Source organism: Sardina pilchardus, chromosome 22 (assembly GCF_963854185.1).
Source record: "Sardina pilchardus chromosome 22, fSarPil1.1, whole genome shotgun sequence".
NCBI classification, from domain to species: domain Eukaryota; kingdom Metazoa; phylum Chordata; class Actinopteri; order Clupeiformes; family Clupeidae; genus Sardina; species Sardina pilchardus.
Window position 1 is genome coordinate 21,332,488 of NC_085015.1, and position 16,546 is coordinate 21,349,033.

General features: G+C 40.9%; 2 long non-coding RNA genes across 2 annotated transcripts; both read left to right on the top strand.

Annotated features, from left to right (window-relative positions):
- Positions 1-2,163: 2,163 nt before the first annotated feature.
- LOC134070252 (uncharacterized) lies at positions 2,164-9,179 on the top strand. The gene is made up of 4 exons (XR_009936909.1): positions 2,164-2,319; positions 3,348-3,501; positions 8,289-8,462; positions 8,728-9,179. It is a non-coding gene; the product is annotated as an uncharacterized LOC134070252 (long non-coding RNA).
- A 1,318-nt stretch (positions 9,180-10,497) lies between these two features.
- Positions 10,498-13,442, top strand: LOC134070239 (uncharacterized). Its single transcript, XR_009936906.1, has 3 exons — positions 10,498-10,668; positions 10,934-11,143; positions 12,641-13,442. It is a non-coding gene; the product is annotated as an uncharacterized LOC134070239 (long non-coding RNA).
- The last annotated feature ends 3,104 nt before the right edge of the window (positions 13,443-16,546 follow it).

A 16,546-nucleotide genomic window follows, 5' to 3' on the forward strand; every position in this document is an offset into this window, starting at 1 on the left:
AGATCCAGAAGTATGTTTTAATTTATTTTTTAAAATCCAAAATACCGTCTGTGGCCTTGTTGTCTCACACTTAATGTCTTCCTCCTCTCCTCTAAAGCTACTCTACAGTATGTCAAAGTCCCCCTCTCTAGCCTACATGGCCCATTGGGCCTCATCTGATTCTGTACATAAATACAATAAGTGCATCAGTGGGTCTATGCACTTACTAGACCCACTGATGCACTTATTGTATTTATTTATTGTTGTTCAAAATGCTCTTAAAAATCCTAATTGTTTTTTTTCCATGTTGTAAGTCGCTTTGGTTAAAAAGCGTCAGCCAAATGATGTAATGTGATGTAATGTAATGTAATGTAATCTGAACGACAGGCAAGTAAGGGATAATGTATATCGGTAGCTGTCCCAACAGGACGAACAAAACTCCAACGTGCAGCGGATATACTTCTGGAGCTATAAAGATTATCTAATTCAGTTCCAAGATCTCTTTCAGTCTTTTTTTCTTCTGATGTTTATGTCAACATCACGTACACACATAGCCTACACACATCAATGCGGCGATAGCAGTAGCAGCAGAGAGTAGAAGCCGTCAAGACAGCAAGTGTTATTTAAATAAACTCCTGGTGCACTTACAAACTTTCCAATGCCTCATACAACCCGATCTCACAACCAATGCGTATGAAATCGTACGCAACTCAAGACCGAAAATGCGTATGAATTGATACGCAAATCCAGTGAGTCACACATGCGCAGTAGCTTATATCAGCTAGAGCGAGGGCAACACGGCCGCATGCTGGCCGCACATAGACCTAAAAGAAATGGACAAACAGACTCCGTCGTTCTCAATGAGAGGGGGCTGAAACAAAAATTCGTTTCCTGTTCATCGTACTGCGCAGACTCAAACTCATTTTATGACGTTAGCCTGCTGTAACTCGTCTGATAGATCGAAAACCTCTGAAATTGTTAACGTTCGTTTTTTAATATTATTATTATGTGTACTTGCCTCTAGGTAATGCTTTACCATATCAAACAGTAGGCTACCGTAGGCTACACGCATTTTCACCGATCTTGCGAATGACTCTCCGTCATGGTTTTCGTGCAGGCTCACTCAGCTTCTGATCCAAACATTACGGGCGAACGTTAGCTTCCCTACAACAGACATGCTAAAATACTTCTTTACGGGAAACCAACGTAATATACGGGGAAGAAATGAATTAATTTTGCCTTCGATACCCTATATAGAATACACAGAAGCTATAAGGGAGACAAAGGGCACATGTTACATGAAGTTATGGGATCGCAAAAAAATCTGAAATCTATGGCCGTCCAAGGGAGTTAGCAGAGTGTTGATCACCAGCTCATTTCGTGTTTCTACTTCCGGGAATATGCCTGCCCCCTTGTGGCCGCACGGCCACCTGTCAAAATCATTTTTTTAATTCAGAAATAAGTTTCGTTAAAATAAATAACTAGTGGTGTAGCCTAATATAGACGAATTAATTAAATTTCTGTTTGATAGCAATTCTTTAAACGTGATAATTGGCTAATCTGTCGGTGATGATGCCAAGGGTTTACGTTTGTAATACATTTTTAGAAATCAGCGTTTTTTAAAGTTTTGACCCATGTTTTAGTTTCTTTTAAAAATTGAGGGCCACTAATAAAGCCAGCATTTGTGTATTTGGAGGGCGATCAAGATAACGATTTTATATAGCCTTCATAATGAAATATTCCTTCGTGGCGAATGTCAAGTTAATTCATCTTAGACATTTCGACACTTTGACGTTTCCTGATGTCATCACTTTGCGACACTGTCAGCTTGTTGCTTGCTGGTAGGCCTACTGCCCATGTTGATAAAATAAACCTCTCTCTGCCTGTTGTAAGTAGACGCAAAAATATGTATTTTGTTGTTTGTTTACTTTCATGCTTTTCTAATTACTTCCGATGTTTGCTTATTTATTCTTGCCTGCTCATTTGCCGTAGCTTTTTGAGTTAGTCTTTTGAACATGAGCTCAATTATCATTATGCTAGCCTTACAGAAGGCACTCGTTAGGGTGATGTTGTGGTCAGCGGCAGCCCTGGTAAATTGTTGCAAAAGTATGTATTTTTTGCATGATCAATTAAAATCATGCTCTCTCTCAGCTGCTAATTCCAACTGTTGCAAGTGGAAGAAATCAAGGACATCACGTCTACTACTAGCCTACGTGCAAAGACAACAGCTGGCAGCAGTCTGCCCTGTGTGAAAATGCCATGAAAATGCCATGAGCTGTCATGTGACACATGCAAACACAAGAAAGCGGAAACGCATGATGGAGCGAGAGCCACAGTGGGGTAAGTCATTCGTCTTTTTATCTATCCCAACTGCAGCACTTTACATATCCCACATCTCTTCGTGCACAACACACAGACATCTTAACACACACACACACACACACACACACACACACACACACACACACACACACACACACACACACACACACACACACACACACACACACACACACACACACACACACACACACACACACACACACACACACACACACCTGACTGCCCTCCTTACCCCACCTTAACCTAACTCCCCCACTTCACTGCATCATAAATCATCAAGACCTCCCCAACCCACAACAGTTTATCCTTGTCTCACCTATATACAATATATGTCAATGAATAGTTGTGATAAAATGAAAAAGGAAAGAAAAGTGGCCTGATGTGTTGTATAGGGATGGCTCTGCAATGTTTTCTATATTTATTTAGTTTTTTCTTTTCATTTCATCATGTTTTCATAGGTCCTTGGTCCATTTCCCGTGAGGGAAATTCAGTCTCTGCATTTAACCCAATTTAACCGAATTAGTGAACACACACAGCACACCTTGAACACACAGTGAGGTGAATCACACACTAACCCAGAGCAGTGAGCTGCCTGCCCAACCAGCCGCGCTCGGGGAGCAGTGAGGGGTTAGGTGCCTTGCTCAAGGGCATGGGACTGGTCGGGGATCGAACCGGCAACACACACCGGTTCGATCCCCGACCAGTCCCTTTTACATTGCTTTTACTGTGGTTTTGCTATGGTAGATAGCAGATACCGTCTGAGTTTCAGGCCGTTGGAGAGGAAACGGGCTGGCTGCTGATTGGCCTGCACCAAGGGCCCGGTGTAGGCCAACCTTTTAAATCCATGGAGCTGCAGTTGTTCGCTCTCTCCCCTGATGCCGGCCTAAGTCTATTAGTTGTTGGAATTGGTTGTGTTATTCTTTATCCTTAGTAGATCTATAAAGTTTTTGTTATATTTGATTATTGTAAATAAATTATTCATGTTCTATTGTGAACCTCTTGTGTGTCTCCCATCTTTGTCACAGGTGTGTTTTCCTGAAGAGGCTGAAACATGCTGGCCTTGACACCTCAGTCCTTGCTTCCATTAACAGCTGTGTTATGGAGCGCATCCTCGGGTTAGGATGTGCTAACCCACATCATGGTCTTCTGCAGCGGGTGGATACAGAGGACAATCGGCAGGTATCTTACATGACTTTTACATTGCTTTTACTGTGGTTTTGCTATGGTAGATATGGTTGTTGTCTCAAATAAAATACATATTTTATTAGTGCATAGACTGATGTTTCAGAAACTGCTAATGGTCTGACAACTAATACTTTTAAAAAATATATATATACTGGAAAAATATATTAAATAACCAAAAAAATGCCCTAAGACATGCACCTACCACGCATGAGGTCAGTTGCGTACTGACTGTGACAGTTGCGTACTGACTGTGAGTTCAGCTGGCCAGTTTGTTATACGCGCCTACCACGTATGAGGTCAGTTCTTTTGCATGTAGTAGAGTGAGATATGGCTTTCCATACATTAAATGATATCTACTCATTGAGAGCTTTCAGAAAATATATGACTTATGGTACCTAGGTGTACGTATCCCAGCGTTACACCTCAAAATGTACTGACTGTGAGTTCAGCTGGCCAGTTTGTTATACGTGCCTACCACGTATGAGGTCAGTTCTTTTGCATGTAGAAGAGTGAGATATGGCTTTGCATACATTAAATGACATCTATTCTTTAAGAGCTTTCAGAAAATATATGACTTATGGTACCTAGGTGTACGTATCCCAGCGTTGCACCTCAAAATGTACTGACTGTGAGTTCAGCTGGCCAGTTTGTTATACGCGCCTACCACGTATGAGTTCAGTTCTTTTGCATGTAGAAGAGTGAGATATGGCTTTGCATACATTAAATGACATCTATTCTTTAAGAGCTTTCAGAATATATATGACTTATGGTACCTAGGTGTACGTATCCCAGCGTTGCACCTCAAAATGTACTGACTGTGAGTTCAGCTGGCTAGTTTGTTATACGTGCCTACCACGTATGAGGTCAGTTCTTTTGCATGTAGAAGAGTGAGATATGGCTTTGCATACATTACATGACATCTATTCTTTAAGAGCTTTCAGAAAATATATGACTTATGGTACCTAGGTGTACGTATCCCAGCGTTGCACCTCAAAATGTACTGACTGTGAGTTCAGCTGCTCAGTTTGTCATCGGCGCCTACCACGTATGAGGTCAGTTCTTTTGCATGTAGAAGTGAGATATGGCTTTGCATACATTAAATGACATCTTTTCTTTAAGAGCTTTCAGAAAATATATGACTTATGCAGAGATGTATAGTAACGAAGTAGAACTACTTAAGTACTCTACTTAAGTACTGAAATGCAGTATCTGTACTTTACTGGAGTATTATTTTTTTCTCCTACTTCTACTTTTACTTCACTACATATTTTCGATGAGTATAGTACTTTTACTCCGATACATTTTTTATGTGCTCCATCGTTACTCGTTACTGGTGTGTCGGTCACAAACAAATCCGTTCCGGATTGCTCACAAAGTCCTAGTCACACTGATGCGTGTCACTTGTTGACAGCACGATCTTAGCTTTCCAATGGGATTAAATAGTTGCTGTAATTAAGGGTTCGCGAGAAAATCAAGGTGAAGTTAGGCTACATGAGAAGCATTCATTTGTACAAGTCATTCTCGAGTAATCCCGTTTTTAAATTGCAACATTTCTTCTTGGTCTCCGACTTCAGTCTGTGTAGCACCCCACAATAACTAGCCTACTACTTGAATATTGTGTTCTTCCACTTGTTTGGTTTTAGAACATTTATTTAAACTACATAGATTACATAGAAAACATAAGCATCACCTCCACATATTCCTATTATGCCTATTCTAGACTAGCCGGATAACCTACCATGACTGAGGCCTAATTACTCTCATGTTCTTTTAAAGTGACAGGCACTCAATTAGACAATTGACATTAAAGATAAATGTAAGTCAATATGACAATCGTGTAAAATGTGAGTCAAAATAAAAAATCAATATCAAATACTCAACATACTATGTATTTTAACTAATTGTGCAGATCATAAATAGGCCTAATGTAAACTTCATATGAATTTCAAAATGTTTGAAATACAAACATATGATATGAAGCCACCTTTTCACTGAGTGTGGGGAAGTAGGCCTATGCCTTGTAATGTCTGGTGTCTGGTCTCCACTGGTGTGGTGGGGCTCCCATATCAAATCAGTATCAAAATTCTTAACTTATGTTAAAACAATTGTGACACTATAGTCTTATCGTGTATTTTTCATGCTATGGCTATAGGCTACTGATGCATTATATAGATATGATTCTGTATACCTATTATTGTATTAAAAGTGAGTTGCATCGGTCATAACACCCCAACAAATGACATTGGGAAACCCATACAGTTATATTTATTCACCTTGTTTAACTACTACCACATGTTTATAGCCTAGTCTAGGGCCTAGGCTATGGCCCCCGTGTGTCTGCCAAGGGGCCTGCACTGAACGATTGTGCTGATACCTTTTGCACCCATCTCGTTCGCAAATCAGCTAATTACACATACTTCTACTTTTACTTCCAGTACTTGAGTAGTATTTTAAAAAATAAACTACTTGCAATACTTAAGTACAAAACATGTTTAATACTTTAGTACTTCCACTTAAGTACGGTTTTTAAAGAGCACTTCTACTTCTACTCAAGTCACTTTTTTGATAGAGCACTTGTACTTCTACTCAAGTCTGGATCTCTAGTACTTTATACATCACTGGACTTATGGTACCTAGGTATACGTATCCCAGCGTTACACCTCAAAATGTACTGACTGTGAGTTCAGCTGGCCAGTTTGTTGTACGCGCCTACCACGTATGAGTTCAGTTCTTTTGCATGTAGAAGAGTGAGATATGGCTTTGCATACATTAAATGGCATCTAGTCTTTAAGAGCTTTCAGAAAATATATGACTTATGGTACCTAGGTGTACGTATCCCAGCATTGCACCTCAAAATGTACTGACTGTGAGTTCAGCTGGCCAGTTTGTTATACGCGCCTACCACGTATGAGTTCAGTTCTTTTGCATGTAGAAGAGTGAGATATGGCTTTGCATACATTAAATGACATCTATTCTTTAAGAGCTTTCAGAAAATATATGACTTATGGTACCTAGGTGTACGTATCCCAGCATTGCACCTCAAAATGTACTGACTGTGAGTTCAGCTGCTCAGTTTGTCATAGGCGCCTACCACGTATGAGGTCAGTTCTTTTGCATGTAGAAGAGTGAGATATGGCTTTGCATACATTAAATGACATCTATTCTTTAAGAGCTTTCAGAAAATATATGACTTATGGTACCTAGGTGTACGTATCCCAGCGTTACACCTCAAAATGTACTGACTGTGAGTTCAGCTGGCCAGTTTGTTATACGCACCTACCACGTATGAGTTCAGTTCTTTTGCATGTAGAAGAGTGAGATATGGCTTTGCATACATTAAATGACATCTATTCTTTAAGAGCTTTCAGAAAATATATGACTTATGGTACCTAGGTGTACGTATCCCAGCGTTGCACCTCAAAATGTACTGACTGTGAGTTCAGCTGGCCAGTTTGTTATACGCGCCTACCACGTATGAGTTCAGTTCTTTTGCATGTAGAAGAGTGAGATATGGCTTTGCATACATTAAATGACATCTATTCTTTAAGAGCTTTCAGAAAATATATGACTTATGGTACCTAGGTGTACGTATCCCAGCATTGCACCTCAAAATGTACTGACTGTGAGTTCAGCTGCTCAGTTTGTCATAGGCGCCTACCACGTACAGTATGAGGTCAGTTCTTTTGCATGTAGAAGAGTGAGATATGGCTGTGATATGTCTGTACCTCAAATTCTTTATGCCTGTGACATTTCCATGGAATTAGCAGACTGAAAAAACACAATTTCCTTAGTGAGGTTGCATATATATATATATATATATATATATATATATATATATATATTAGTGCTGCCGCGATTAATCGACATAATCGAACTAATCGATTATGAAAATTAGTCGACGCCAATTTTTTTAGTCGACTAATCGTTTTGCTTTTGACCCCCTATTTATTTTTGGTCTCCCGTCTCTAACGGCTGTAATGTTATTAATTATATTATTAACTCTACAAAAGTAGGCTGATATTGATATGAGCATATCTATATCTATGGCTATATGTCATGTTTTGGCCCTTCAGTTGAGTTAAAAATAAAATATTTTATCTAACCTCTTCTGTAGGTTTTGGATCTTTGACTTGTTTGATGGTGGTGCTGCCTATTACATTTACACTTCAGCATTTAGCAGATGCTTCTAACACAACATAACACAAGTAAAACCTTACAAAGAAGCTAGGCCACAAGGGAGGAAAAGTGAAGGGAGATTACGACAGCAGGTGGATAGAGGACACACCTAATCCAAGCTGATCCAAGATCTCAGTGTAGAACAGAGTGACTCTGTATCATCATCAAGAGAAGAGAAAGTGCTGGAAGGGGGAAGAGCTAGACCACACACACACCTGACTGCAACACTTTATACATCCCACACTTCTTCATCTACTCCTCAACACTCATAAGACTTCACCTGACCGCCCTCCTACCCCACCTGACTCCTCTACTTCACTGCATCATACAAAGCCTTTTTTACGATCTTATCTTTTTAGGCCACCCACATACATGCAACACACTGCCCACCACCCTCTGAATCAACAGTATGCCACTGCCCTCACACACACACAAACACACACTGCCCCTTACACCTCCAACCCCTACATAACATGCAGTACACGATAACTCCCCCCCCCCCCCCCCCCCCTTCCTATTGTTAAGTATTTTGCGAGTATTCTCTGTTAAGGGTCAAATAATTGACTTTGCTTTGTTTGCTTTGTTTTTCTGTTGTTTCTGTCCAGTAGGTTAGTGTTGATCATTTGTTTGGTACCTATTCCTTCAAGAGGGGTGCCAGTGTCCTGATGCTGACCAGTGCCACCGGTTCCGCCACTTGCTTCCTGCTGGAGCCTAAGCACCAACTGGATGAGGGGACTCCTCTCTGTGTTGAATCCCCGGCTCTCTAAGGCTTTGAAGTGGTATGATATGGGGTCACTTGTCCTCAAATGCTGCCAGAAGGCTCTCTCTTAAATTTTATTCAAAAGTATCTGTCAATGTAAAGCACACAGAAGGGTGGATTATATCTTATTATGCCATAAATGGCACCTGCTCCTCACAAGCATTCCAAAAATATATGATTTAGGCTACTTAATGTGATCTGTCTTCATGTTACACCCTAAAAACTACCACTACTCAAAAGTGTCCATCAATGCAAACTTAATGTGATCTGTCTTCATGTTACAGGAGAGTGGTGTCGAACTACAAGACAGCCAGCATGTAAACAAGGCCTTGTTTGTCCTTGTTTGGCTACTCATCACTCTTCTACTTCCTGAAGAGGCTGAAGCATGCTGGCCTTGACACCTCAGTCCTTGCTTCCATTAACAGCTGTGTTATGGAGCACATCGTCATCATTGTCTACTACTGCAACGGGTGGATAAGGAGGGCAAATGGCAGGTATTTTACATCACTTTTACATTACTTTTACTGTCATATTTAGAAAATAGTCATGATCCCCCATTCAAAAAAGTAAAACTTTACTTTGTTGATATCAAAACTTACACCTGGCTTGACATAGTTGGATTGGCGTTAGTGAAACGAGTTGCGCAAGGATGACCAGACAACGCTATCCGCTTTATCACTTATCTTGGATGTCTTAATTCTGCTTTTGTGAAACCCCACTGCTGTTGTTGTCTGTTGTTGTTGTTGTTGTTGTTGTTGTTGTTGTTGTTGTTCTGTGGTGTATGAGTTATTGTTGGTGCGTCAAACGAATCACCACTGCATTACCAGGACATGGTCTTCATTTTATAACCCTTATTTGCCCCTTGTTTGATGACTGACACTGAGACATGGTTTATTTAAGATGAGATGCATGTGAGTGTAGTAGTGCTTCAGTGATGGTCTTTGGGGTATGTTATTCAGCATGCTCTAATTACAGTGCATGCAAATGCACTGTTCTGTTATCCGAAGGCTTCTTCTTATTATTATTCTTATTATTCTCCTAACCAAAATTTCTGCGTTTAATTCAGCTTCAACCGTTTAACGTAGAAACTTGGTTCAAACTTTGTTTTACGAAGGTCTTGAAAATGCTTTATACTTTCTATCCATTCCTCCTCTTCAAAACACACACACACACACACACACACACACACACCACACACACACACACACACACACACACACACACACACACACACACACACACACACACACACACACACACACACACACACACACACACACACACACACACACACACAGCACTGCAGCCGTGGTGTACTGGTTAGGGCTTCGGACTTGTAACCGGAGGGTTGCCGGTTCGATCCCCGACCAGTTCACCACGGCTGAAGTGCCCTTGAGCAAGGCACCTAACCCCTCACTGCTCCCCGAGCGCTGCTGGTTGGGCAGGCAGCTCACTGCTCTGGGTTAGTGTGTGTTCACTAATTCGGTTAAATTGGGTTAAATGCAGAGAAACTAATTTCCCTCACGGGATCAAAAAAGTATATATTCTAATCCACCTAATCCAAGCTGATCCAAGATCTCAGTGTAGAACAGAGTGACTCTGTATCATCATCAAGAGAAGAGAAAGTGCTGGAAGGGGGAAGAGCTAGACCACACACACACCTGACTGCAACACTTTATACATCCCACACTTCTTCATCTACTCCTCAACACTCATAAGACTTCACCTGACCGCCCTCCTACCCCACCTGACTCCTCTACTTCACTGCATCATACAAAGCCTTTTTTACGATCTTATCTTTTTAGGCCACCCACATACATGCAACACACTGCCCACCACCCTCTGAATCAACAGTATGCCACTGCCCTCACACACACACAAACACACACTGCCCCTTACACCTCCAACCCCTACATAACATGCAGTACACGATAACTCCCCCCCCCCCCCCCCCCCCTTCCTATTGTTAAGTATTTTGCGAGTATTCTCTGTTAAGGGTCAAATAATTGACTTTGCTTTGTTTGCTTTGTTTTTCTGTTGTTTCTGTCCAGTAGGTTAGTGTTGATCATTTGTTTGGTACCTATTCCTTCAAGAGGGGTGCCAGTGTCCTGATGCTGACCAGTGCCACCGGTTCCGCCACTTGCTTCCTGCTGGAGCCTAAGCACCAACTGGATGAGGGGACTCCTCTCTGTGTTGAATCCCCGGCTCTCTAAGGCTTTGAAGTGGTATGATATGGGGTCACTTGTCCTCAAATGCTGCCAGAAGGCTCTCTCTTAAATTTTATTCAAAAGTATCTGTCAATGTAAAGCACACAGAAGGGTGGATTATATCTTATTATGCCATAAATGGCACCTGCTCCTCACAAGCATTCCAAAAATATATGATTTAGGCTACTTAATGTGATCTGTCTTCATGTTACACCCTAAAAACTACCACTACTCAAAAGTGTCCATCAATGCAAACTTAATGTGATCTGTCTTCATGTTACAGGAGAGTGGTGTCGAACTACAAGACAGCCAGCATGTAAACAAGGCCTTGTTTGTCCTTGTTTGGCTACTCATCACTCTTCTACTTCCTGAAGAGGCTGAAGCATGCTGGCCTTGACACCTCAGTCCTTGCTTCCATTAACAGCTGTGTTATGGAGCACATCGTCATCATTGTCTACTACTGCAACGGGTGGATAAGGAGGGCAAATGGCAGGTATTTTACATCACTTTTACATTACTTTTACTGTCATATTTAGAAAATAGTCATGATCCCCCATTCAAAAAAGTAAAACTTTACTTTGTTGATATCAAAACTTACACCTGGCTTGACATAGTTGGATTGGCGTTAGTGAAACGAGTTGCGCAAGGATGACCAGACAACGCTATCCGCTTTATCACTTATCTTGGATGTCTTAATTCTGCTTTTGTGAAACCCCACTGCTGTTGTTGTCTGTTGTTGTTGTTGTTGTTGTTGTTGTTGTTGTTGTTGTTCTGTGGTGTATGAGTTATTGTTGGTGCGTCAAACGAATCACCACTGCATTACCAGGACATGGTCTTCATTTTATAACCCTTATTTGCCCCTTGTTTGATGACTGACACTGAGACATGGTTTATTTAAGATGAGATGCATGTGAGTGTAGTAGTGCTTCAGTGATGGTCTTTGGGGTATGTTATTCAGCATGCTCTAATTACAGTGCATGCAAATGCACTGTTCTGTTATCCGAAGGCTTCTTCTTATTATTATTCTTATTATTCTCCTAACCAAAATTTCTGCGTTTAATTCAGCTTCAACCGTTTAACGTAGAAACTTGGTTCAAACTTTGTTTTACGAAGGTCTTGAAAATGCTTTATACTTTCTATCCATTCCTCCTCTTCAAAACACACACACACACACACACACACACACACACCACACACACACACACACACACACACACACACACACACACACACACACACACACACACACACACACACACACACACACACACACACACACACACACACACACACACAGCACTGCAGCCGTGGTGTACTGGTTAGGGCTTCGGACTTGTAACCGGAGGGTTGCCGGTTCGATCCCCGACCAGTTCACCACGGCTGAAGTGCCCTTGAGCAAGGCACCTAACCCCTCACTGCTCCCCGAGCGCTGCTGGTTGGGCAGGCAGCTCACTGCTCTGGGTTAGTGTGTGTTCACTAATTCGGTTAAATTGGGTTAAATGCAGAGAAACTAATTTCCCTCACGGGATCAAAAAAGTATATATTCTATTCTATTCTATTCTATATACCACACTTCTCCATGCACTCCACAACACTCACAATACTTCTCTACTTTTTCACACACCCATCTCTGTCTCAAGCTTTAAGCATACAAGCATACAATCTGACTCTCTTTAGACTACAGATCCTGTTCAACTTCCTCTGTCCACAACTGTTTCTAAATTAAAGTTTGTTTCACATTTTATGTTAATGTATGTATTGCTTGCATGCACTGGTAATTTTTTTGAAATTAGATTTCTAGTTTGTTTATCATATGTGCTATGTAATGCATTAATCCAGAAAGAAATCCTGATTATAACAGTTACAGACTTGTAGTCTGCTAGTGTGGGTTTGCTTTTATTTGTCACACAAACAGAGTAGTTTGCATTAATTATATTCATGGACATGGACATTCATGGTCAGTAATATGTGCTTTCTTTCTCTTTTACAGACACTTGACATTTACTGCCAAAGGTAACATCAGAGCACCTCTCCCTACCCTGCAGGACATCTGTACCAGAGGAGTACAACACCGGCCCAAAATATTTCAAAAGACATTTCACACCCTGACCATGGACTGTTTAAACCACTAAGGCAGATGCCTTAGCATCAAGCAGATGTCTCTTGTTCCCACATGGCTAAAATAGACTGAGGAGTTTCTTCCCTCAAACCATCCGTATCCTGAACAAACATAACTCCTTAAACTACATTACATAGACTTGTCATACTGCACTTACACACACTGCACTTTTTACCCCCTGGGTCATTCTATGTCAAATCAGAAAATATTGTTGCTGCACTGTCTCAGGTTTTGTTCAAACCATTTCTATATCAAGGATGGTCCTAGTCCGAGAACTGGAGTCACACTAGTTTAATGATGACATTAGTTTAGGGTCCTTCAACATCTACTTTTTATATATAATTATTGAGTGGCACTCTTAATTTTGTATTGGCCCTTGATTGCAAATTGTTCTGTATGTGGCCTGCAAGCAGAACAATTTGGCCAACCCTGCCCTACAGTATCACCCAGATTAGGCGGAACGCACTTTTCTTTTGTCTCTCTGAACAGTAAAGTTGGATAGCAAAATGCACATAAAATTTTACAATAGTTTTTTTCTTGTATGAAAAGAATAATTCTTGTTGTGAAGAATAAAAATCATTGTAATGAAATATTTGAATGATCAGTAATCAGATAATTAAGTAATTACACTGTTGTTTTCCCCTCCAAATCCCACTGTGCCTTGCACTTTTTGTTTGGGTTGAATATATGAAGTCATGGTTGTCAATGTAAAGAAGCTTCTCTTTATCTGAAGATGACTAACTCATAGAATAAAATGTACATGGTTGAATTAATTACTGTTTGTTTTGTTTAGTTTGTTATGGTCTGTGTTAAGCTTATTAGCATAAGGGGGTGGGGGAACATGACAAGACTATCACATATCTGACGTCACAACCTTCCGTCTGGATTACGCGGTAAGTTCAAGTTCAACCTCAACCTAATTTGTTTGTGAGATATTTCAATTAAAGTTGCATCTTTCACAAAGTGCAATGTGTGAACGCGTTACGGTCCATTTATGGAGTGTGTGCGTGTGTCGGAGTGGTGGTGGGGGGTGGCCAATCGGATTTAAGACTATAGTTTATAGGCTATCGTTAAATGCATGGAAGGCAGCCATTGGACAAACCACGTTTCAACCTACAATTCGTGTTCACGTCTACCATTACCCCCAAAGCTCACTTGTATTTGGTTGGATCATTTATTAATGAAAATTTAAGCTACCATGCAGTTCTTAAACTGCGCTTTCATGTGCTTTCGTAGATGCAGCTACCAACAATTGTAGAGGGCTAACACTCCGCTGAGATTCTCCTTGCGTAGACTGAAACGGCCCTTATGCTCCGTATCCCAACGTTCTTCCCCACACTAGCTGCCTGGAGAACCAATCGTAGTCGTAGTTGGTTGAATATGCGTATGCCCACTGCGTATGGCTATTATACAATGAATCAGTGTGGCTCCGTATCCAAAATCATTACTGTACAGGTGAAACTCCAAAAAATTGGAATATCGTGTAAAAGTTAATTTATCTCAATAATTCAACTTAAAAGGTGGAATATATTAGCCTATAGACTCATTACATGCAAAGCGAGATATATTTCAAGCCTTTGTGTTATATAATTTTGATCATGGCTACATCTAATGAAAACCCCAAATTCTCTAATCAGCTAATTAATTCAAACCGAATTGCAAAGGGCTCCTGAGTTAGACTGGTTCAGATAAATGAAATTCTTCACAATATTCTAATTTTTCGAGTTTCACCTATATTCCATTCCCAGACACTTTCACATGATTTAGCCTAATAAAAACAAGTTTTTAATTTGTGATCTCTCTGTCTCCTTGTTTGTTTGTCTGTTTCCTCTACAGCATCTTGCAGCATTTATCTATTTCTCCATTCATTAAAAAAAACAACAACTTTCAAACCCAAAGGCACTTTTCAGAGCCATTCTATCTTTCATCTACATCTCTCACTCTATCTTTCTCTTGCTATCACAATTTGTTTACCTGTAGTCGTCTTCTTTGTTGTGGTTTGTCTGTCTGATATCTTGTTTGTCTGTCTGATATCTTGTTTGTCTGTCTGTCTTACAATGGCCAGTAACTTCCAACAACTAATTGGAGATGCCGAAAGGCTCGCACGTGAGCTCAATCCAACAGCAGTAAGTGAAAATTCAGTTGACTGCAGTTATGGTGTATTTTCTGCCTCTGTGATGTGTAAGTAGATATATTATATACATAGGCCAAGAAAAGGAGAACAAAAATGAAAGGCTCTGTTCAATGGCGCCAAAGGAACACTGCGGGACAGCTTGTTTCTAAATATGCTGCCAAGACTCATCATGGTCATCTCAGAAGTACATAAATATAAATATTCATCTTCCACCTTCATTGTTTGCATACTGTAATTGTATATGTAACATGCTCATCTTTTAATTGTCTTTCCATCATCAGAGTCTAAATCCGTCAATACTCCTACAGCCAGAAGCCAGCCAGAACCTACACAATCTGGTGTGTTACAAACTATTGTGACCTAATTGCATGACCTATGAATCAAGTTTTGTTCATCACAAAACACTTGATCTTTAATATCTAAAAAGAAAAACCTGTTGTCTATCCTTATTACTACAGGCTATGGCAAGACCTATCTGATGACCTATCTGATGACCTATCTGATGACCTATCTGATGACGTCCTCAATCTGATGGGGTTTCGTCTTGGATAGTGATCAGCTGACTAATTTATTTCAGTCAAGGAGTCCAGACCTAGGCCATATGAGCTTTTGTGTCTGAACGTACACTACATTGCCAAACGTTTTGGGTCACCTGCCTTGACCCCCATATAAACTTAAGTCACATCCTATTCTTAATCCATAGGGTTTCATATGACATTGGTCCACCATTTGCAGCTACAGTATAACAGCTTCAACTCTTCTGTGAAGGCTTTTCATAAGGTTTAGGAGTGTGTTTATGGGCATTTTTAACCATTCTTTCAGAAGTGCATTTGTCATACACTGATGTTGGACGAGGAGACTGGCTCTCAGTCTCCACTTTAATTCATCCTAAACCTGTTCTATTGAGTTGAGGTCAGGCAGACCCAGTCAGGTTCATCCACACCAAACTCTGTCATCCATGTCTGTATGGACCTGGCTTGGTGCATGTTGGAACACAAAGTCCCCAAACTGTTCCCACAAAGTTGACATCTTGGTTAATGCTGAAGCATTCAGAGTTCCTTTCACTGGAACTAAGAGGCAAAGCCCAGCTTGGGGAAGGCCCCTTCCTGTTCCAACATGATTGTGCACAAAGCAAGGTCCATAAAGACATGGATGACAGTGTTTGGTGTGGATGAACTGGTTGACTGGCCTGCACAGAGTCCTGACCTCAACCCAACTGTACACCAGTCTCCTCGTCAACATCAGTGTGTGACCTCACAAATGCGCTTCTGGAAGAATGGTCAAAAATCTGTTATGATGATATGCCCATATCAACCTGTTATAATGATATGCCCATGGCCTATTATTTTACAAATGTTAATGATTTTATTTGTATTTTTATGCAGAGGACATACCACTAACTCTCCAAAACATCCTAGAAAGCATCCCAGATTTGAATGACAGTGAGAGGATGCGTGAGAGGATGCGGAGTGTCCCCCTGAGCTGGGCAGAGCGCCAGGCCCAGAGTGCAGAGAGGTGGGCAGAAGGCAGGCCTGAACTGCTTCGGTCCCTTCTCAGGTCCGAAGACCCAGAGAACATGGGGAGCCAATGTGACAGGTGCTCTGTCAGGGCAGCGGTGGTTCGCTGCAGAGCTTGCATGACCA